A 22,132-nucleotide genomic window follows, 5' to 3' on the forward strand; every position below is an offset into this window, starting at 1 on the left:
TACTTACCTGGGATCGTTGCCCAGGGCACGTTAGCGAAGTGGTCTGGCTTCGTTGGCCACGATTCATGCCAGAGACCCAAACATTTTGACCAGTTAACACCGCTCCCAGTAGCTTGACTGAAAGCACGCACAGTACCAACAGCTCGTTTAATACTGTCTTGATCCCTTGAGAAAATAGCGACATCATCTGCATACGCCAGCAGCTTGACTTCAGCTGCCTGCAACTCAAAACCGTGAATTTTTTTGTCGTTCATTACTTTCAAGCACAGTGTTTCTATGTATATACAAAATAACAAAGGGCTGAGGGGGCAACCCTGACGAACCGAGCGCTGCACGTTAGTGGGGGCCCCCAGATTCTTATTCACAATCAATCTCGTCGTGCGGTCCCTGTACGCCAGTGCCACTCCCTCACAAATAACAGAATCGACGTTAACATGGTTTAACACAGAAAACAAAATTTGGTGATCAACACAATCAAAGGCTTTTTCTAGATCAATCTGTAACATGGCGACTTTTTCATCGGAATAATCACAGAAATCTAGAACGCTGCGAGCTTTGTGAATAATTAAGGCGATGGAGCGCCCTTTGATGCCGCACGTTTGGTGCGGCCCCATGATGTCTTTTATCACTGCCTGTAATCTACGAGCCAATACCTTCATGTAGATTTTATAGTCTACGTTTGTTAAGGCTATAGGACGATACGCTGAGACAGCTTTCAGTTTACGTGAATCCTCTGTTTTCGGTATCAGAACCGTGTGGGACGTCCTATATGAAGGCAGCAAGGAATTTAATTTGTAGGCTTCGTCAAATATTCCTGTCAAAATAGGGCTAATTTCGTGCTTGAACTCTTTATAAAAGGCAGCTGTGAAACCGTCTGGACCGGGTGACTTTCCTGGGTTTAACTTGTCTATGGCAGCTTCTACTTCGGTCACAGATATTGCATGCTCCAAGCTCTCTTTTCTTTCGTCATCCGGACGGGGTAACAACCGCAGAAACTCATTCTGAGAGCTCACTGAATTTGCGTCGTGCAATGCGAACAACTCGCGATAATGGTCCGTGAAAGCTCTTGTGATGCCTTCGGTATCAGTTAATACAGTGCCACCCCGCTCTATCTCGCGCACGCAGTTTCTTTCCGCGCGGGCTTTTTCCAAGCCTAGAGCGCGTTTCGACGGTATTTCGCCTGCTGCAGTGTCCTCCGCCCTTGCCCTCACCAGCGCGCCCCGATAACGCGCTTCATCCAGCTGCTCTAACTTTCTTTTTACTTTTTTGATATCTTCGCTCCACTTTCCCGGGGCTCGGCACTCATGCATGTGTAACTTGTCGAGTAATACCTTTAACTCAGTCTCCTTCTTTTTTGCCTCGTACCGAATGCTCGTGGCCCTATTTATTGCTTTAAGTTTAAGATTTGCAAAGTTCCCACTGTTGTCAAAGGTGCATCTTTTCGCTGGGATTGATTTTGCTATTTCTTCTTTCACTTCCGGATTATAAATTTCGTCATGCAGTAGATTATCGTTAAATTTCCACAGTTCCCATGAGAATGGCTTATTTCGCTTCATATTACCGACAGAGCAGAGGACTAAGCAGTGATCGGAAAAAGACACAAGGATGACACCATAACTAGCGCATTCTGGTAGGATGTCGACGGAAACGTAAATTCGGTCAAGTCTTGCATGGCTAGAGCCTTCAAAACGCGTGTACGTGACCGCACTTGTGCCTGTAATACACTCCGCTACATCCTCGACGTCCCATTTTGCGACAATACTAGTCAAGATGTCAGTACTCTTATCTCGGTAACCCCGAGTGCTTGTTTTGTCGTGTGCGCTCAGGACGCAATTAAAATCGCCCAGCATCAGTAATTTCTTTCCCACACAGAGGTGTTGCTCAAGGCCCAGAAAAAACTGTGCCCTTTCTTCAACCCTGTTGGGCGCGTAGACGCACACGACCCGCCACTCGGTGTTATTCAGCGCGAAGTCAATAACAGCACATCGACCCGCTTCACAGAAAAAATGGGCGTGCACTTCAAGCCCCGGCAACTTTTTAACAAAAAGTACACAACCAGCCGATGTGCCCAACGCGTGGCTAACTACAAAAAAAAACCTTGACGCAAACAGTTGCACCATGCTGCCCGTCTCTGCATTGCCATCAACTTTCGTTTCTTGTACCGCTAACACGTCAATGTCGCACTCCGTTACGAGACGGTAAAGCTGTCTTTGTTTTCGTTTGCCTGCCAGTCCTTTGACGTTAAGAGTGGCGACATTCAACGGAAAAGCAGGCGCCATTTTGAAGATAAGAAAAGAAACCGGCCGCATTGTGCTCACCCTTCGCGTCTAGCCTATGGCTAGACCTTACCATCGCCGGCGGTGCCGTCCGGCGAAGCTGTTGACTGCCCGACTGGCTCGACGTCACCCCTGCGCTTATCAGCCGGAAAGTTGGGACGCGGTCGAATAGACGGTCGCCGTCCTTGCACCAGCAAGGACGGTCGCCGTCCTTGCTGGTGGTTCCTCGAGCCCAGGCGTGGCCGTTTCAGCACTGTCATTGCTGGCTGGGGGGTGGGGGCGTTTGGGAGCTGTGGCGACGTTGGTCGGTGTTTGAACGCCACTCTTCTCCATGGTAGTTCGTTGGCATCCTTGCGCTCACCGACTTTGGGTGCTGGTGAGTTTTCGGGGGCTTTCGCCGTCACAACGGATGACATGAATGTGTCGCCCGCCACGTCTGGGAGGGTTGGTGTGTCAGCCTTGCCGGTGTCGACTCTCAAAGCCGCAGGCAGAGCCTGTGCCACTGGCTGGTTGACAGACCCTGCCGAGTCGCCTCGCGCTTCTTGGTCCGCTAGGGTGCTCCTTTTCAGGGCTTCACTGCAGAAAGGCGCCAACGAGTCTCGAGGTCCGGCCTGCTTTGTGGCCTCGTCGGTGCCCCAGCCGCCTCCTCTGCCTCGGCGACATCCATCCTTTCCTCCCGGTCGTCCGCCTTCGTCTGTCCTGTCGCCGACGCGTAGGTGCGTACGCAGTCCGCGTCCGCATGCCCATAACGGCGGCTCTTGGAGCACCGGGGCACCTTGCAGTCTCGGCGGACGTGTGCCGTGCCATGACATTGTACGCACTGCATTGTACGCACTGCATGGCTCGTCCGGGCACCACAACGAGGGCTAACTTCCCTGCAACTCGGACTTGGTGGGGAAGGTCGTCCACTTTGTATCCGGGCTTCAACTTCAGCAGGACGGTTCTTGTGGTTGAGCCCTTTTCCTTCATACCTTGGACCCGCCAACGCTCCCGAGTCACCTCGGTGACGTTGCCAAAGGCCGCAAAAGCCGTGCGAATATCTTCGTCCAGGTCGCCGTGAAGCATTCAGTGGAGGTGAAGCTTCACTTGCTGGTCTTCTGGATCCAAGATGATACACCGGCAGCCTTTCACTTTCAGTTACTTAAGCGCAGCCAGTTTCTTCGTGGCTTCACTGGTGTTCAAGGTCACCGCCCACACATGGTTAACTTGGTATGCGCCTAACGCCACGACGTCAGGAAGCACACCAACTGATGCGAGGGCGTCCCGGAAATCTTCGACCCTGTTGGGTCTTTCACGCACGTCGCCGTGCAAAAACAACGTGTTGAGTACAACACGGCCGGTGGGCAACGTAGGCAGCATGATCTCGTAGTCCTTATTGTCTTCGCCATCGATCATGTTTCCACAGCTGGCACGGGCCGTTATCGCCGCTCCGTCGAGGCACATGATTCTGCGACCGTTCGCTTACGCTGCCGGAAGAAGAATGTGCCACGGAGACAGTCGTGCTCCACTCTCACCACCATCAGAATATATCTTCAAAGCTATCAGCTGATTGGAGGTGTTACCGATTGGTTGACTAATCAGCCGATAACGCTAGCCGCGGTTAACAGCCGATCGCGGTTAAGAGCCGATCGCGCTAGCCAATTGCGCCACGGAGACAGTCCTGCTCCACTCTCACCACCATCAGAACAAAGCAACACACCACTCTCGGGAGAGCTCGAACCTCCAACCTTTCGGTTAACAGCCGATCGCGCTAGCCCATTGCGCCACGGAGACAGTCCTGCTCCACTCTCACCACCATCAAAACATATCTTCAAAGCTATCAGCCCAAAGAAAAAAAAAACGCCGCACCACCGCCGGGTGGGCTCGAACCTCCAACCTTTCGGTTAACAGCCGATCGCGCTAGTAAATTGCGCCACGGAGACAGTCATGCTCCACTCTCACCACCATCAGAACATATCTTCAAAGCTATCAGCGCAAAGAAAAAAGCGACACACCACTCCCGGGAGAGCTCGAAACTCCAATTTTTCGGTTAACAGCCGAACGTGCTAGCCAATTGCACCACGGAGACAGTCGTGCTCCAATCTTACCACCGTCAGAACATTTCTCCAAAGCTATCAGCGCAAAGAAAAAAAAGCGCGGCACCACCACCGGGTGGGCTCGAACCTCCAACCTTTCATTTAACAGCCGATCGCGCTAGCTAATTGAGCCCCGGAGACAGTCGTGCTCCACTCTCACCACCATCAGAACATAACTTCAAAGCTATCAGGGCAAAAAAAGCGCCGCACCACCACCGGGTGGACTCGAACCTCCAACTTTTCGGTTAACAGCCCATCGCGCTAGCCAAAATCGCCACGGAGACAGTCGTGCTCCTCTCTCACCACTGTCAGAACATTCCTCCAAAGCTATCAGCGCAAAAAAAAAGCGACACACCGTCCCCGGGAGCGCTCGAACCTCCAACCTTTCGGTTAACGGCCAATCGCGCTAGCCAATTGCGCCACGGAGACAGTCCTGCTCCACTCTCATCACCATCAGAACATATATTCAAAGCTATAAGCCCAAAGGAAAAAAAGCGCCGGACCACCACCGGGTGGGCTCGAACCTCCAACCTTTTGGTTAACAGCCGATCGTGCAAGCCAATTGCGCCATGGAGAGAGTCGTGCTCCACTCTCAACACCAACAGAACATACTTCAAAGCTATTAGCGCAAAGAAAAAAGCAACACACCACTCCCGGGAGGGCTTGAACCTCGAACCTTTCGGTTACCAGCCGATCGCGCTAGCCAATTGCGCCACGGAGACAGTCGTGCTCCACTCTCACCACCATCAGAACATATCTTCAAAGCTATCAGCCGAAAGAAAAAAAAAGCGCCGCACCACCACCGGGTGGGCTCGAACCTCCAAACTTTCGGTTAGCAGCCGATCGCGCTAGCCAATTGCGCCACGGAGACAGTCCCGCTCCACTCTCACCACCATCAGAACATATGTTCAAAGCTATCAGCACAAAGAAAAAAGCAACACACCACTCCCTAGAGAGCTCGAACCTCCAACCTTTCGGTTAACAGCCGATCGCGCTAGCCGATTCCGCCACAGAGACAGTCCCGCTCCACTCTCAGCACCATCAGAACATATCTTCAAAGCTATCAGCCCAAAGAAAAAAAAGTGCCGCACCACCACCGGGTGGGCTCGATCCTGCAACCTTTCGGTTAACAGCCGATCGCGCTAGCCAATTGTGCAACGGAGACAGTCCTGCTCCACTCTCACCACCATCAGAACATATCTTCAAAGCTATCAGCGCAAAGAAAAAAAAGCGACACACCGTCTCCGGGTGGGCTCGAAACTCCAACCTTTCGGTTAACAGCCGATAGCGCTAACCAATTGCGCCACGGAGACAATCCTTCTCCACTCTCACCACCATCAGAACATATCTTCAAAGCTATCAGTTCAAAGAAAAAAAGCGCCGCACCACCACCTGGTGGGCTCGAACCTCCAACCTTTCGGTTAACAGCCGATCGCGCTAGCCAATTGCGCCACGGAGACAGTCCTGCTCCACTCTCACCACCATCAGAACATATCTTCAAAGCTATCAGCCCAAAGAAAAAAGCAACACACCACTCCCGCGAGGGCTCGAACCTCCAACCTTTCGGTTAACAGCCAATCACGCTAGCCAATTGCGCCATGGAGACAGTCGTGCTCCACTCTCACCACCATCAGAACATATCTTCAAAGCTATCAGCGCAAAGAAAAAAGCAACACACCACTCCCGGGAGAGCTCGATTCTCCAACCTTTCGGTTAACAGCCGATCGCGCTAGCCAATTGCGCCCCGGAGACAGTCGTGCTCCACTTTCACCACCATCAGAACATATTTTCAAAGCTATCAGCGCAAAGAAAAAAGCAACACACCACTCCCGAGAGGGCTCGAACCTCCAACTTTCCTTTAACAGCCGATCGCGCTAGCCCATTGCGCCACGGAGACATTCCTGCTCCACTCTCACCACCATCAGAACATATCTTCAAAGCTATCGGCCCAAAGAAAAAAAAAGCGCCGCACGACCACCGCGTGGGCTTGAACATCCAACCTTTCGGTTAACAGCCGATCGCACTAGCCAATTGCGCCACGGAGACAGTCCTGCTCCACTCTCACCACCATCAGAACATATCTTAAAAGCTATCAGCCCAAAGAAAAAAAAGCGCCGCACCACCGCCGGGTGGGCTCGAACCTCCAACCTTTCGGTTAACAGCCGATCGCGCTAGTAAATTACGCCACGGAGACAGTCGTGCTCCACTCTCACCACCATCAGAACATATCTTCAAAGCTATCAGCGCAAAGAAAAAAGCGACACACCACTCCTGGGAGGGCTCGAAACTCCAATTTTTCGGTTAACAGCCGAACGTGCTAGCCATTTGCACCACGGAGACAGTCGTGCTCCAATCTTACCACCGTCAGAACATTTCTCCAAAGCTATCAGCGCAAAGAAAAAAAAGCGCGGCCCCACCACCGGGTGGGCTCGAACCTCCAACCTTTCATTTAACAGCCGATCGCGCTAGCTAATTGAGCCACGAAGACAGTCGTGCTCCACTCTCACCACCATCAGAACATAACTTCAAAGCTATCAGTGCCAAAAAAGCGCCGCACCACCACCGGGTGGGCTCGAACCTCCAACTTTTCGGTTAACAGCCCATCGCGCTAGCCAAAATCGCCACGGAGACAGTCGTGCTCCACTCTCACCACTGTCAGAACATTTCTCCAAAGCTATCAGCGCAAAGAAAAAAAAAGCGACACACCGTCCCCGGGAGCGCTCGAACCTCCAGCCTTTCGGTTAACGGCCAATCGCGCTAGCCAATTGCGCCACGGAGACAGTCCTGCTCCACTCTCATCACCATCAGAACATATATTCAAAGCTATAAGCCCAACAAAAAAAAGCGCCGCACCACCACCGGGTGGGCTCGAACCTCCAAACTTTCGATTAACTGCCGAACGTGCTAGCCGATTGCGCCACGGAGACAGTCGTGCTCCACTCTCATCACCATCAGAACACACCTTCAAAGCTATCAGCGCAAGTGAAAAAGCAACACACCAATCCCGGGAGGGCTCGAACCTCGAACTTTTCGGTTAACAGCCGATCGCGCTTGCCGATTCCGCCACAGAGACAGTCCCGTTCCACTCTCACCTCCATCAGAACATATGTTCAAAGCTATCAGCACAAAGAAAAAAGCAACACACCACTACCGGGAGAGCTCGAACCTCCAACCTTTCGGTTAACAGCTGATCGCGCTAGCCGATTCCGCCACAGAGACAGTCCCGCTCCACTCTCAGCACCATCAGAACATATCTTCAAAGCTATCAGCCCAAAGAAAAAAAAAGTGCCGCACCACCACCGGGTGGGCTCGATCCTGCAACGTCTCGGTTAACAGCCGATCGCGCTAGCCAATTGTGCAACGGAGACAGTCCTGCTCCACTCTCACCACCATCAGAACATATCTTGAAAGCTATCAGCTCAAAGAAAAAAAAGCGCCGCACCACCACCGCGTGGGCTCGAGCATCCAACCTTTCGGTTAACAGCCGATCGCGCTAGCCATTTGCGCCACGGAGACAGTCCTGCTCCACTCTCACCACCATCAGAACATATCTTTAAAGCTATCAGACCAAAGAAAAAAAAGCACCGCACCACCACCGGGAGAGCTCGAACCTCCAACCTATCGGTTAACAGCCGATCGCGCCAGCCAATTGCGCCACGGAGACAGTCGTGCTCCACTCTCACCCCCGTCAGAACATTTCTTCAGAGCTATCAGCCCAAAGAAAAAAAAGCGCCGCACCACCACCGGGTGGGCTCGAAACTCTAAGCTTTCGGTTAACAGCCTTTCGCGCTAGCCAAATGCGCCACGGAGACAGTCGTGCTCCACTCTCACCACCATCAGGACATATCTTCAAAGCTATCAGCGCAAAGAAAAAAAAGAGCCGCACCACCACCGGGTGGGCTCGAAGCTCCAACCTTTCGATTAACAGCCGATCGCGCTAGCTAATTGCGCCACTGAGACAGTCGTGCTCTACTCTCACGACCATCAGAACATATCTTCAAAGCTATCAGCGAAAAGAAAAAAAAGCGACACACCGTCCGCGGGTGGACTGAAAACCTCCCACCTTTCGGTTAGCAGCCAATCGCGCTAGCCAATTGCGCCACGGAGACAGTCGTGCTCCCCTCTCACCACTGTCAGAACATATCTTCAAAGCTATCAGCGAAAAGAGAAGCGACACACCGTCCCCGGATGGACTCAAACCTCCAACCTTTCGGTTAACAGCCGAACGCGCTAGCCAATTGCGCCACGGAGACAGTCGTGCTCCACTCTCACCACCTTCAGAACATATCTTCAAAGCTATCAGCGCAAAGAAAAAAAAGCGACACACCGTCTCCGGGTGGGCTCGAAACTCCAACCTTTCGGTTAACAGCCGATAGCGCTAACCAATTGCGCCACGGAGACAGTCCTGCTCCACTCTCACCACCATCAGAACATATCTTCAAAGCTATCAGCCCAAAGAAAAAAGCAACACACCACTCCCGGGAGGGCTCGAACCTCCAACCTTTCGGTTAACAGCCAATCACGCTAGCCAATTGCACCATGGAGACAGTCGTGCTCCACTCTCACCACCATCAGAACATATCTTCAAAGCTATCAGCGCAAAGAAAAAAGCAACACACCACTCCCGGGAGAGCTCGATTCTCCAACCTTTCGGTTAACAGCCGATCGCGCTAGCCAATTGCGCCCCGGAGACAGTCGTGCTCCACTTTCACCACCATCAGAACATATTTTCAAAGCTATCAGCGCAAAGAAAAAAGCAACACACCACTCCCGAGAGGGCTCGAACCTCCAACTTTCCTTTAACAGCCGATCGCGCTAGCCCATTGCGCCACGGAGACATTCCTGCTCCACTCTCACCACCATCAGAACATATCTTCAAAGCTATCGGCCCAAAGAAAAAAAAAGCGCCGCACGACCACCGCGTGGGCTTGAACATCCAACCTTTCGGTTAACAGCCGATCGCACTAGCCAATTGCGCCACGGAGACAGTCCTGCTCCACTCTCACCACCATCAGAACATATCTTCAAAGCTATCAGCCCAAAGAAAAAAAAGCGCCGCACCACCGCCGGGTGGGCTCGAACCTCCAACCTTTCGGTTAACAGCCGATCGCGCTAGTAAATTACGCCACGGAGACAGTCGTGCTCCACTCTCACCACCATCAGAACATATCTTCAAAGCTATCAGCGCAAAGAAAAAAGCGACACACCACTCCTGGGAGGGCTCGAAACTCCAATTTTTCGGTTAACAGCCGAACGTGCTAGCCATTTGCACCACGGAGACAGTCGTGCTCCAATCTTACCACCGTCAGAACATTTCTCCAAAGCTATCAGCGCAAAGAAAAAAAAGCGCGGCCCCACCACCGGGTGGGCTCGAACCTCCAACCTTTCATTTACCAGCCGATCGCGCTAGCTAATTGAGCCACGAAGACAGTCGTGCTCCACTCTCACCACCATCAGAACATAACTTCAAAGCTATCAGTGCCAAAAAAGCGCCGCACCACCACCGGGTGGGCTCGAACCTCCAACTTTTCGGTTAACAGCCCATCGCGCTAGCCAAAATCGCCACGGAGACAGTCGTGCTCCACTCTCACCACTGTCAGAACATTTCTCCAAAGCTATCAGCGCAAAGAAAAAAAAAGCGACACACCGTCCCCGGGAGCGCTCGAACCTCCAGCCTTTCGGTTAACGGCCAATCGCGCTAGCCAATTGCGCCACGGAGACAGTCCTGCTCCACTCTCATCACCATCAGAACATATATTCAAAGCTATAAGCCCAACAAAAAAAAGCGCCGCACCACCACCGGGTGGGCTCGAACCTCCAAACTTTCGATTAACTGCCGAACGTGCTAGCCGATTGCGCCACGGAGACAGTCGTGCTCCACTCTCATCACCATCAGAACACACCTTCAAAGCTATCAGCGCAAGTGAAAAAGCAACACACCAATCCCGGGAGGGCTCGAACCTCGAACCTTTCGGTTAACAGCCGATCGCGCTTGCCGATTCCGCCACAGAGACAGTCCCGTTCCACTCTCACCTCCATCAGAACATATGTTCAAAGCTATCAGCACAAAGAAAAAAGCAACACACCACTACCGGGAGAGCTCGAACCTCCAACCTTTCGGTTAACAGCCGATCGCGCTAGCCGATTCCGCCACAGAGACAGTCCCGCTCCACTCTCAGCACCATCAGAACATATCTTCAAAGCTATCAGCCCAAAGAAAAAAAAAGTGCCGCACCACCACCGGGTGGGCTCGATCCTGCAACGTCTCGGTTAACAGCCGATCGCGCTAGCCAATTGTGCAACGGAGACAGTCCTGCTCCACTCTCACCACCATCAGAACATATCTTGAAAGCTATCAGCTCAAAGAAAAAAAAGCGCCGCACCACCACCGCGTGGGCTCGAGCATCCAACCTTTCGGTTAACAGCCGATCGCGCTAGCCATTTGCGCCACGGAGACAGTCCTGCTCCACTCTCACCACCATCAGAACATATCTTTAAAGCTATCAGACCAAAGAAAAAAAAGCACCGCACCACCACCGGGAGAGCTCGAACCTCCAACCTATCGGTTAACAGCCGATCGCGCCAGCCAATTGCGCCACGGAGACAGTCGTGCTCCACTCTCACCCCCGTCAGAACATTTCTTCAGAGCTATCAGCCCAAAGAAAAAAAAGCGCCGCACCACCACCGGGTGGGCTCGAAACTCTAAGCTTTCGGTTAACAGCCTTTCGCGCTAGCCAAATGCGCCACGGAGACAGTCGTGCTCCACTCTCACCACCATCAGGACATATCTTCAAAGCTATCAGCGCAAAGAAAAAAAAGAGCCGCACCACCACCGGGTGGGCTCGAAGCTCCAACCTTTCGATTAACAGCCGATCGCGCTAGCTAGTTGCGCCACTGAGACAGTCGTGCTCTACTCTCACGACCATCAGAACATATCTTCAAAGCTATCAGCGAAAAGAAAAAAAAGCGACACACCGTCCGCGGGTGGACTGAAAACCTCCCACCTTTCGGTTAGCAGCCAATCGCGCTAGCCAATTGCGCCACGGAGACAGTCGTGCTCCCCTCTCACCACTGTCAGAACATATCTTCAAAGCTATCAGCGAAAAGAGAAGCGACACACCGTCCCCGGATGGACTCAAACCTCCAACCTTTCGGTTAACAGCCGAACGCGCTAGCCAATTGCGCCACGGAGACAGTCGTGCTCCACTCTCACCACCTTCAGAACATATCTTCAAAGCTATCAGCGCAAAGAAAAAAAAGCGACACACCGTCCCCGGGTGGGCTCGAACCTCCAACCTTTCATTTAACAGCCGATCGCGCTAGCTAATTGAGCCACGAAGACAGTCGTGCTCCACTCTCACCACCATCAGAACATAACTTCAAAGCTATCAGTGCCAAAAAAGCGCCGCACCACCACCGGGTGGGCTCGAACCTCCAACTTTTCGGTTAACAGCCCATCGCGCTAGCCAAAATCGCCACGGAGACAGTCGTGCTCCACTCTCACCACTGTCAGAACATTTCTCCAAAGCTATCAGCGCAAAGAAAAAAAAGCGACACACCGTCCCCGGGAGCGCTCGAACCTCCAGCCTTTCGGTTAACGGCCAATCGCGCTAGCCAATTGCGCCACGGAGACAGTCCTGCTCCACTCTCATCACCATCAGAACATATATTCAAAGCTATAAGCCCAACAAAAAAAAGCGCCGCACCACCACCGGGTGGGCTCGAACCTCCAAACTTTCGATTAACTGCCGAACGTGCTAGCCGATTGCGCCACGGAGACAGTCGTGCTCCACTCTCATCACCATCAGAACACACCTTCAAAGCTATCAGCGCAAGTGAAAAAGCAACACACCAATCCCGGGAGGGCTCGAACCTCGAACCTTTCGGTTAACAGCCGATCGCGCTTGCCGATTCCGCCACAGAGACAGTCCCGTTCCACTCTCACCTCCATCAGAACATATGTTCAAAGCTATCAGCACAAAGAAAAAAGCAACACACCACTACCGGGAGAGCTCGAACCTCCAACCTTTCGGTTAACAGCCGATCGCGCTAGCCGATTCCGCCACAGAGACAGTCCCGCTCCACTCTCAGCACCATCAGAACATATCTTCAAAGCTATCAGCCCAAAGAAAAAAAAAGTGCCGCACCACCACCGGGTGGGCTCGATCCTGCAACGTCTCGGTTAACAGCCGATCGCGCTAGCCAATTGTGCAACGGAGACAGTCCTGCTCCACTCTCACCACCATCAGAACATATCTTGAAAGCTATCAGCTCAAAGAAAAAAAAGCGCCGCACCACCACCGCGTGGGCTCGAGCATCCAACCTTTCGGTTAACAGCCGATCGCGCTAGCCATTTGCGCCACGGAGACAGTCCTGCTCCACTCTCACCACCATCAGAACATATCTTTAAAGCTATCAGACCAAAGAAAAAAAAGCACCGCACCACCACCGGGAGAGCTCGAACCTCCAACCTATCGGTTAACAGCCGATCGCGCCAGCCAATTGCGCCACGGAGACAGTCGTGCTCCACTCTCACCCCCGTCAGAACATTTCTTCAGAGCTATCAGCCCAAAGAAAAAAAAGCGCCGCACCACCACCGGGTGGGCTCGAAACTCTAAGCTTTCGGTTAACAGCCTTTCGCGCTAGCCAAATGCGCCACGGAGACAGTCGTGCTCCACTCTCACCACCATCAGGACATATCTTCAAAGCTATCAGCGCAAAGAAAAAAAAGAGCCGCACCACCACCGGGTGGGCTCGAAGCTCCAACCTTTCGATTAACAGCCGATCGCGCTAGCTAGTTGCGCCACTGAGACAGTCGTGCTCTACTCTCACGACCATCAGAACATATCTTCAAAGCTATCAGCGAAAAGAAAAAAAAGCGACACACCGTCCGCGGGTGGACTGAAAACCTCCCACCTTTCGGTTAGCAGCCAATCGCGCTAGCCAATTGCGCCACGGAGACAGTCGTGCTCCCCTCTCACCACTGTCAGAACATATCTTCAAAGCTATCAGCGAAAAGAGAAGCGACACACCGTCCCCGGATGGACTCAAACCTCCAACCTTTCGGTTAACAGCCGAACGCGCTAGCCAATTGCGCCACGGAGACAGTCGTGCTCCACTCTCACCACCTTCAGAACATATCTTCAAAGCTATCAGCGCAAAGAAAAAAAAGCGACACACCGTCTCCGGGTGGGCTCGAAACTCCAACCTTTCGGTTAACAGCCGATAGCGCTAACCAATTGCGCCACGGAGACAATCCTTTTTCCACTCTCACCACCATCAGAACATATCTTCAAAGCTATCAGTTCAAAGAAAAAAAGCGCCGCACCACCACCGGGTGGGCTCGAACCTCCAACCTTTCGGTTAACAGCCGATCGCGCTAGCCAATTGCGCCACGGAGACAGTCCTGCTCCACTCTCACCACCATCAGAACATATCTTCAAAGCTATCAGCCCAAAGAAAAAAGCAACACACCACTCCCGGGAGGGCTCGAACCTCCAACCTTTCGGTTAACAGCCAATCACGCTAGCCAATTGCGCCATGGAGACAGTCGTGCTCCACTCTCACCACCATCAGAACATATCTTCAAAGCTATCAGCGCAAAGAAAAAAGCAACAGACCACTCCCGGGAGAGCTCGATTCTCCAACCTTTCGGTTAACAGCCGATCGCGCTAGCCAATTGCGCCCCGGAGACAGTCGTGCTCCACTTTCACCACCATCAAAACATATTTTCAAAGCTATCAGCGCAAAGAAAAAAGCAACACACCACTCCCGAGAGGGCTCGAACCTCCAACTTTCCTTTAACAGCCGATCGCGCTAGCCCATTGCGCCACGGAGACATTCCTGCTCCACTCTCACCACCATCAGAACATATCTTCAAAGCTATCGGCCCAAAGAAAAAAAAAGCGCCGCACGACCACCGCGTGGGCTTGAACATCCAACCTTTCTGTTAACAGCCGATCGCACTAGCCAATTGCGCCACGGAGACAGTCCTGCTCCACTCTCACCACCATCAGAACATATCTTCAAAGCTATCAGCCCAAAGAAAAAAAAGCGCCGCACCACCGCCGGGTGGGCTCGAACCTCCAACCTTTCGGTTAACAGCCGATCGCGCTAGTAAATTACGCCACGGAGACAGTCGTGCTCCACTCTCACCACCATCAGAACATATCTTCAAAGCTATCAGCGCAAAGAAAAAAGCGACACACCACTCCTGGGAGGGCTCGAAACTCCAATTTTTCGGTTAACAGCCGAACGTGCTAGCCATTTGCACCACGGAGACAGTCGTGCTCCAATCTTACCACCGTCAGAACATTTCTCCAAAGCTATCAGCGCAAAGAAAAAAAAGCGCGGCCCCACCACCGGGTGGGCTCGAACCTCCAACCTTTCATTTAACAGCCGATCGCGCTAGCTAATTGAGCCACGAAGACAGTCGTGCTCCACTCTCACCACCATCAGAACATAACTTCAAAGCTATCAGTGCCAAAAAAGCGCCGCACCACCACCGGGTGGGCTCGAACCTCCAACTTTTCGGTTAACAGCCCATCGCGCTAGCCAAAATCGCCACGGAGACAGTCGTGCTCCACTCTCACCACTGTCAGAACATTTCTCCAAAGCTATCAGCGCAAAGAAAAAAAAAAGCGACACACCGTCCCCGGGAGCGCTCGAACCTCCAGCCTTTCGGTTAACGGCCAATCGCGCTAGCCAATTGCGCCACGGAGACAGTCCTGCTCCACTCTCATCACCATCAGAACATATATTCAAAGCTATAAGCCCAACAAAAAAAAGCGCCGCACCACCACCGGGTGGGCTCGAACCTCCAAACTTTCGATTAACTGCCGAACGTGCTAGCCGATTGCGCCACGGAGACAGTCGTGCTCCACTCTCATCACCATCAGAACACACCTTCAAAGCTATCAGCACAAAGAAAAAAGCAACACACCACTACCGGGAGAGCTCGAACCTCCAACCTTTCGGTTAACAGCCGATCGCGCTAGCCGATTCCGCCACAGAGACAGTCCCGCTCCACTCTCAGCACCATCAGAACATATCTTCAAAGCTATCAGCCCAAACAAAAAAAAAGTGCCGCACCACCACCGGGTGGGCTCGATCCTGCAACCTTTCGGTTAACAGCCGATTGCGCTAGCCAATTGTGCAACGGAGACAGTCCTGCTCCACTCTCACCACCATCAGAACATATCTTGAAAGCTATCAGCTCAAAGAAAAAAAAGCGCCGCACCACCACCGCGTGGGCTCGAGCATCCAACCTTTCGGTTAACAGCCGATCGCGCTAGCCATTTGCGCCACGGAGACAGTCCTGCTCCACTCTCACCACCATCAGAACATATCTTTAAAGCTATCAGACCAAAGAAAAAAAAGCACCGCACCACCACCGGGAGAGCTCGAACCTCCAACCTATCGGTTAACAGCCGATCGCGCCAGCCAATTGCGCCACGGAGACAGTCGTGCTCCACTCTCACCCCCGTCAGAACATTTCTTCAGAGCTATCAGCCCAAAGAAAAAAAAGCGCCGCACCACCACCGGGTGGGCTCGAAACTCTAAGCTTTCGGTTAACAGCCTTTCGCGCTAGCCAAATGCGCCACGGAGACAGTCGTGCTCCACTCTCACCACCATCAGGACATATCTTCAAAGCTATCAGCGCAAAGAAAAAAAAGAGCCGCACCACCACCGGGTGGGCTCGAAGCTCCAACCTTTCGATTAACAGCCGATCGCGCTAGCTAGTTGCGCCACTGAGACAGTCGTGCTCTACTCTCACGACCATCAGAACATATCTTCAAAGCTATCAGCGAAAAGAAAAAAAAGCGACACACCGTCCGCGGGTGGACTGAAAACCTCCCACCTTTCGGTTAGCAGCCAATCGCGCTAGCCAATTGCGCCACGGAGACAGTCGTGCTCCCCTCTCACCACTGTCAGAACATATCTTCAAAGCTATCAGCGAAAAGAGAAGCGACACACCGTCCCCGGATGGACTCAAACCTCCAACCTTTCGGTTAACAGCCGAACGCGCTAGCCAATTGCGCCACGGAGACAGTCGTGCTCCACTCTCACCACCTTCAGAACATATCTTCAAAGCTATCAGCGCAAAGAAAAAAAAGCGACACACCGTCTCCGGGTGGGCTCGAAACTCCAACCTTTCGGTTAACAGCCGATAGCGCTAACCAATTGCGCCACGGAGACAATCCTTTTTCCACTCTCACCACCATCAGAACATATCTTCAAAGCTATCAGTTCAAAGAAAAAAAGCGCCGCACCACCACCGGGTGGGCTCGAACCTCCAACCTTTCGGTTAACAGCCGATCGCGCTAGCCAATTGCGCCACGGAGACAGTCCTGCTCCACTCTCACCACCATCAGAACATATCTTCAAAGCTATCAGCCCAAAGAAAAAAGCAACACACCACTCCCGGGAGGGCTCGAACCTCCAACCTTTCGGTTAACAGCCAATCACGCTAGCCAATTGCGCCATGGAGACAGTCGTGCTCCACTCTCACCACCATCAGAACATATCTTCAAAGCTATCAGCGCAAAGAAAAAAGCAACAGACCACTCCCGGGAGAGCTCGATTCTCCAACCTTTCGGTTAACAGCCGATCGCGCTAGCCAATTGCGCCCCGGAGACAGTCGTGCTCCACTTTCACCACCATCAAAACATATTTTCAAAGCTATCAGCGCAAAGAAAAAAGCAACACACCACTCCCGAGAGGGCTCGAACCTCCAACTTTCCTTTAACAGCCGATCGCGCTAGCCCATTGCGCCACGGAGACATTCCTGCTCCACTCTCACCACCATCAGAACATATCTTCAAAGCTATCGGCCCAAAGAAAAAAAAAGCGCCGCACGACCACCGCGTGGGCTTGAACATCCAACCTTTCTGTTAACAGCCGATCGCACTAGCCAATTGCGCCACGGAGACAGTCCTGCTCCACTCTCACCACCATCAGAACATATCTTCAAAGCTATCAGCCCAAAGAAAAAAAAGCGCCGCACCACCGCCGGGTGGGCTCGAACCTCCAACCTTTCGGTTAACAGCCGATCGCGCTAGTAAATTACGCCACGGAGACAGTCGTGCTCCACTCTCACCACCATCAGAACATATCTTCAAAGCTATCAGCGCAAAGAAAAAAGCGACACACCACTCCTGGGAGGGCTCGAAACTCCAATTTTTCGGTTAACAGCCGAACGTGCTAGCCATTTGCACCACGGAGACAGTCGTGCTCCAATCTTACCACCGTCAGAACATTTCTCCAAAGCTATCAGCGCAAAGAAAAAAAAGCGCGGCCCCACCACCGGGTGGGCTCGAACCTCCAACCTTTCATTTAACAGCCGATCGCGCTAGCTAATTGAGCCACGAAGACAGTCGTGCTCCACTCTCACCACCATCAGAACATAACTTCAAAGCTATCAGTGCCAAAAAAGCGCCGCACCACCACCGGGTGGGCTCGAACCTCCAACTTTTCGGTTAACAGCCCATCGCGCTAGCCAAAATCGCCACGGAGACAGTCGTGCTCCACTCTCACCACTGTCAGAACATTTCTCCAAAGCTATCAGCGCAAAGAAAAAAAAAAGCGACACACCGTCCCCGGGAGCGCTCGAACCTCCAGCCTTTCGGTTAACGGCCAATCGCGCTAGCCAATTGCGCCACGGAGACAGTCCTGCTCCACTCTCATCACCATCAGAACATATATTCAAAGCTATAAGCCCAACAAAAAAAAGCGCCGCACCACCACCGGGTGGGCTCGAACCTCCAAACTTTCGATTAACTGCCGAACGTGCTAGCCGATTGCGCCACGGAGACAGTCGTGCTCCACTCTCATCACCATCAGAACACACCTTCAAAGCTATCAGCACAAAGAAAAAAGCAACACACCACTACCGGGAGAGCTCGAACCTCCAACCTTTCGGTTAACAGCCGATCGCGCTAGCCGATTCCGCCACAGAGACAGTCCCGCTCCACTCTCAGCACCATCAGAACATATCTTCAAAGCTATCAGCCCAAACAAAAAAAAAGTGCCGCACCACCACCGGGTGGGCTCGATCCTGCAACCTTTCGGTTAACAGCCGATTGCGCTAGCCAATTGTGCAACGGAGACAGTCCTGCTCCACTCTCACCACCATCAGAACATATCTTCAAAGCTATCAGCGCAAAGAAAAAAAAGCGACACACCGTCTCCGGGTGAGCTCGAAACTCCAACCTTTCGGTTAACAGCCGATAGCGCTAACCAATTGCGCCACGGAGACAATCCTTCTCCACTCTCACCACCATCAGAACATATCTTCAAAGCTATCAGTTCAAAGAAAAAAAGCGCCGCACCACCACCGGGTGGGCTCGAACCTCCAACCTTTCGGTTAATAGCCGATCGCGCTAGCCAATTGCGCCACGGAGACAGTCCTGCTCCACTCTCACCACCATCAGAACATATCTTCAAAGCTATCAGCCCAAAGAAAAAAGCAACACACCACTCCCGCGAGGGCTCGAACCTCCAACCTTTCGGTTAACAGCCAATCACGCTAGCCAATTGCGCCATGGAGACAGTCGTGCTCCACTCTCACCACCATCAGAACATATCTTCAAAGCTATCAGCGCAAAGAAAAAAGCAACACACCACTCCCGGGAGAGCTCGATTCTCCAACCTTTCGGTTAACAGCCGATCGCGCTAGCCAATTGCGCCCCGGAGACAGTCGTGCTCCACTTTCACCACCATCAGAACATATTTTCAAAGCTATCAGCGCAAAGAAAAAAGCAACACACCACTCCCGAGAGGGCTCGAACCTCCAACTTTCCTTTAACAGCCGATCGCGCTAGCCCATTGCGCCACGGAGACATTCCTGCTCCACTCTCACCACCATCAGAACATATCTTCAAAGCTATCGGCCCAAAGAAAAAAAAAGCGCCGCACGACCACCGCGTGGGCTTGAACATCCAACCTTTCGGTTAACAGCCGATCGCACTAGCCAATTGCGCCACGGAGACAGTCCTGCTCCACTCTCACCACCATCAGAACATATCTTCAAAGCTATCAGCCCAAAGAAAAAAAAGCGCCGCACCACCGCCGGGTGGGCTCGAACCTCCAACCTTTCGGTTAACAGCCGATCGCGCTAGTAAATTACGCCACGGAGGCAGTCGTGCTCCACTCTCACCACCATCAGAACATATCTTCAAAGCTATCAGCGCAAAGAAAAAAGCGACACACCACTCCTGGGAGGGCTCGAAACTCCAATTTTTCGGTTAACAGCCGAACGTGCTAGCCATTTGCACCACGGAGACAGTCGTGCTCCAATCTTACCACCGTCAGAACATTTCTCCAAAGCTATCAGCGCAAAGAAAAAAAAGCGCGGCCCCACCACCGGGTGGGCTCGAACCTCCAACCTTTCATTTAACAGCCGATCGCGCTAGCTAATTGAGCCACGAAGACAGTCGTGCTCCACTCTCACCACCATCAGAACATAACTTCAAAGCTATCAGTGCCAAAAAAGCGCCGCACCACCACCGGGTGGGCTCGAACCTCCAACTTTTCGGTTAACAGCCCATCGCGCTAGCCAAAATCGCCACGGAGACAGTCGTGCTCCACTCTCACCACTGTCAGAACATTTCTCCAAAGCTATCAGCGCAAAGAAAAAAAAAGCGACACACCGTCCCCGGGAGCGCTCGAACCTCCAGCCTTTCGGTTAACGGCCAATCGCGCTAGCCAATTGCGCCACGGAGACAGTCCTGCTCCACTCTCATCACCATCAGAACATATATTCAAAGCTATAAGCCCAACAAAAAAAAGCGCCGCACGACCACCGGGTGGGCTCCAACCTCCAAACTTTCGATTAACTGCCGAACGTGCTAGCCGATTGCGCCACGGAGACAGTCGTGCTCCACTCTCATCACCATCAGAACACACCTTCAAAGCTATCAGCGCAAGTGAAAAAGCAACACACCAATCCCGGGAGGGCTCGAACCTCGAACTTTTCGGTTAACAGCCGATCGCGCTTGCCGATTCCGCCACAGAGACAGTCCCGTTCCACTCTCACCTCCATCAGAACATATGTTCAAAGCTATCAGCACAAAGAAAAAAGCAACACACCACTACCGGGAGAGCTCGAACCTCCAACCTTTCGGTTAACAGCCGATCGCGCTAGCCGATTCCGCCACAGAGACAGTCCCGCTCCACTCTCAGCACCATCAGAACATATCTTCAAAGCTATCAGCCCAAAGAAAAAAAAAGTGCCGCACCACCACCGGGTGGGCTCGATCCTGCAACGTCTCGGTTAACAGCCGATCGCGCTAGCCAATTGTGCAACGGAGACAGTCCTGCTCCACTCTCACCACCATCAGAACATATCTTGAAAGCTATCAGCTCAAAGAAAAAAAAGCGCCGCACCACCACCGCGTGGGCTCGAGCATCCAACCTTTCGGTTAACAGCCGATCGCGCTAGCCATTTGCGCCACGGAGACAGTCCTGCTCCACTCTCACCACCATCAGAACATATCTTTAAAGCTATCAGACCAAAGAAAAAAAAGCACCGCACCACCACCGGGAGAGCTCGAACCTCCAACCTATCGGTTAACAGCCGATCGCGCCAGCCAATTGCGCCACGGAGACAGTCGTGCTCCACTCTCACCCCCGTCAGAACATTTCTTCAGAGCTATCAGCCCAAAGAAAAAAAAGCGCCGCACCACCACCGGGTGGGCTCGAAACTCTAAGCTTTCGGTTAACAGCCTTTCGCGCTAGCCAAATGCGCCACGGAGACAGTCGTGCTCCACTCTCACCACCATCAGGACATATCTTCAAAGCTATCAGCGCAAAGAAAAAAAAGAGCCGCACCACCACCGGGTGGGCTCGAAGCTCCAACCTTTCGATTAACAGCCGATCGCGCTAGCTAATTGCGCCACTGAGACAGTCGTGCTCTACTCTCACGACCATCAGAACATATCTTCAAAGCTATCAGCGAAAAGAAAAAAAAGCGACACACCGTCCGCGGGTGGACTGAAAACCTCCCACCTTTCGGTTAGCAGCCAATCGCGCTAGCCAATTGCGCCACGGAGACAGTCGTGCTCCCCTCTCACCACTGTCAGAACATATCTTCAAAGCTATCAGCGAAAAGAGAAGCGACACACCGTCCCCGGATGGACTCAAACCTCCAACCTTTCGGTTAACAGCCGAACGCGCTAGCCAATTGCGCCACGGAGACAGTCGTGCTCCACTCTCACCACCTTCAGAACATATCTTCAAAGCTATCAGCGCAAAGAAAAAAAAGCGACACACCGTCTCCGGGTGGGCTCGAAACTCCAACCTTTAGGTTAACAGCCGATAGCGCTAACCAATTGCGCCACGGAGACAATCCTTCTCCACTCTCACCACCATCAGAACATATCTTCAAAGCTATCAGTTCAAAGAAAAAAAGCGCCGCACCACCACCGGGTGGGCTCGAACCTCCAACCTTTCGGTTAACAGCCGATCGCGCTAGCCAATTGCGCCACGGAGACAGTCCTGCTCCACTCTCACCACCATCAGAACATATCTTCAAAGCTATCAGCCCAAAGAAAAAAGCAACACACCACTCCCGGGAGGGCTCGAACCTCCAACCTTTCGGTTAACAGCCAATCACGCTAGCCAATTGCACCATGGAGACAGTCGTGCTCCACTCTCACCACCATCAGAACATATCTTCAAAGCTATCAGCGCAAAGAAAAAAGCAACACACCACTCCCGGGAGAGCTCGATTCTCCAACCTTTCGGTTAACAGCCGATCGCGCTAGCCAATTGCGCCCCGGA

The 22,132-nt window shown here is 52.5% G+C and overlaps 5 non-coding genes across 5 annotated transcripts; all 5 read right to left on the reverse strand.

Annotated features, from left to right (window-relative positions):
- Window positions 1-8,530: 8,530 nt before the first annotated feature.
- On the reverse strand, window positions 8,531-8,604 carry TRNAN-GUU (transfer RNA asparagine (anticodon GUU)). Its single transcript has one exon. It is a non-coding gene; the product is annotated as a tRNA-Asn (tRNA).
- A 2,867-nt stretch (window positions 8,605-11,471) lies between these two features.
- TRNAN-GUU (transfer RNA asparagine (anticodon GUU)) lies at window positions 11,472-11,545 on the reverse strand. The gene has a single exon. It is a non-coding gene; the product is annotated as a tRNA-Asn (tRNA).
- Window positions 11,546-13,383: 1,838 nt separating this feature from the next.
- Window positions 13,384-13,457, reverse strand: TRNAN-GUU (transfer RNA asparagine (anticodon GUU)). Its single transcript has one exon. It is a non-coding gene; the product is annotated as a tRNA-Asn (tRNA).
- Window positions 13,458-16,327: 2,870 nt separating this feature from the next.
- TRNAN-GUU (transfer RNA asparagine (anticodon GUU)) lies at window positions 16,328-16,401 on the reverse strand. The gene has a single exon. It is a non-coding gene; the product is annotated as a tRNA-Asn (tRNA).
- A 5,073-nt stretch (window positions 16,402-21,474) lies between these two features.
- TRNAN-GUU (transfer RNA asparagine (anticodon GUU)) lies at window positions 21,475-21,548 on the reverse strand. The gene has a single exon. It is a non-coding gene; the product is annotated as a tRNA-Asn (tRNA).
- Window positions 21,549-22,132: the final 584 nt, after the last annotated feature.

This window comes from Rhipicephalus microplus, unplaced genomic scaffold (genome assembly GCF_043290135.1).
Source record: "Rhipicephalus microplus isolate Deutch F79 unplaced genomic scaffold, USDA_Rmic scaffold_12, whole genome shotgun sequence".
NCBI classification, from domain to species: Eukaryota; Metazoa; Arthropoda; class Arachnida; order Ixodida; family Ixodidae; genus Rhipicephalus; species Rhipicephalus microplus.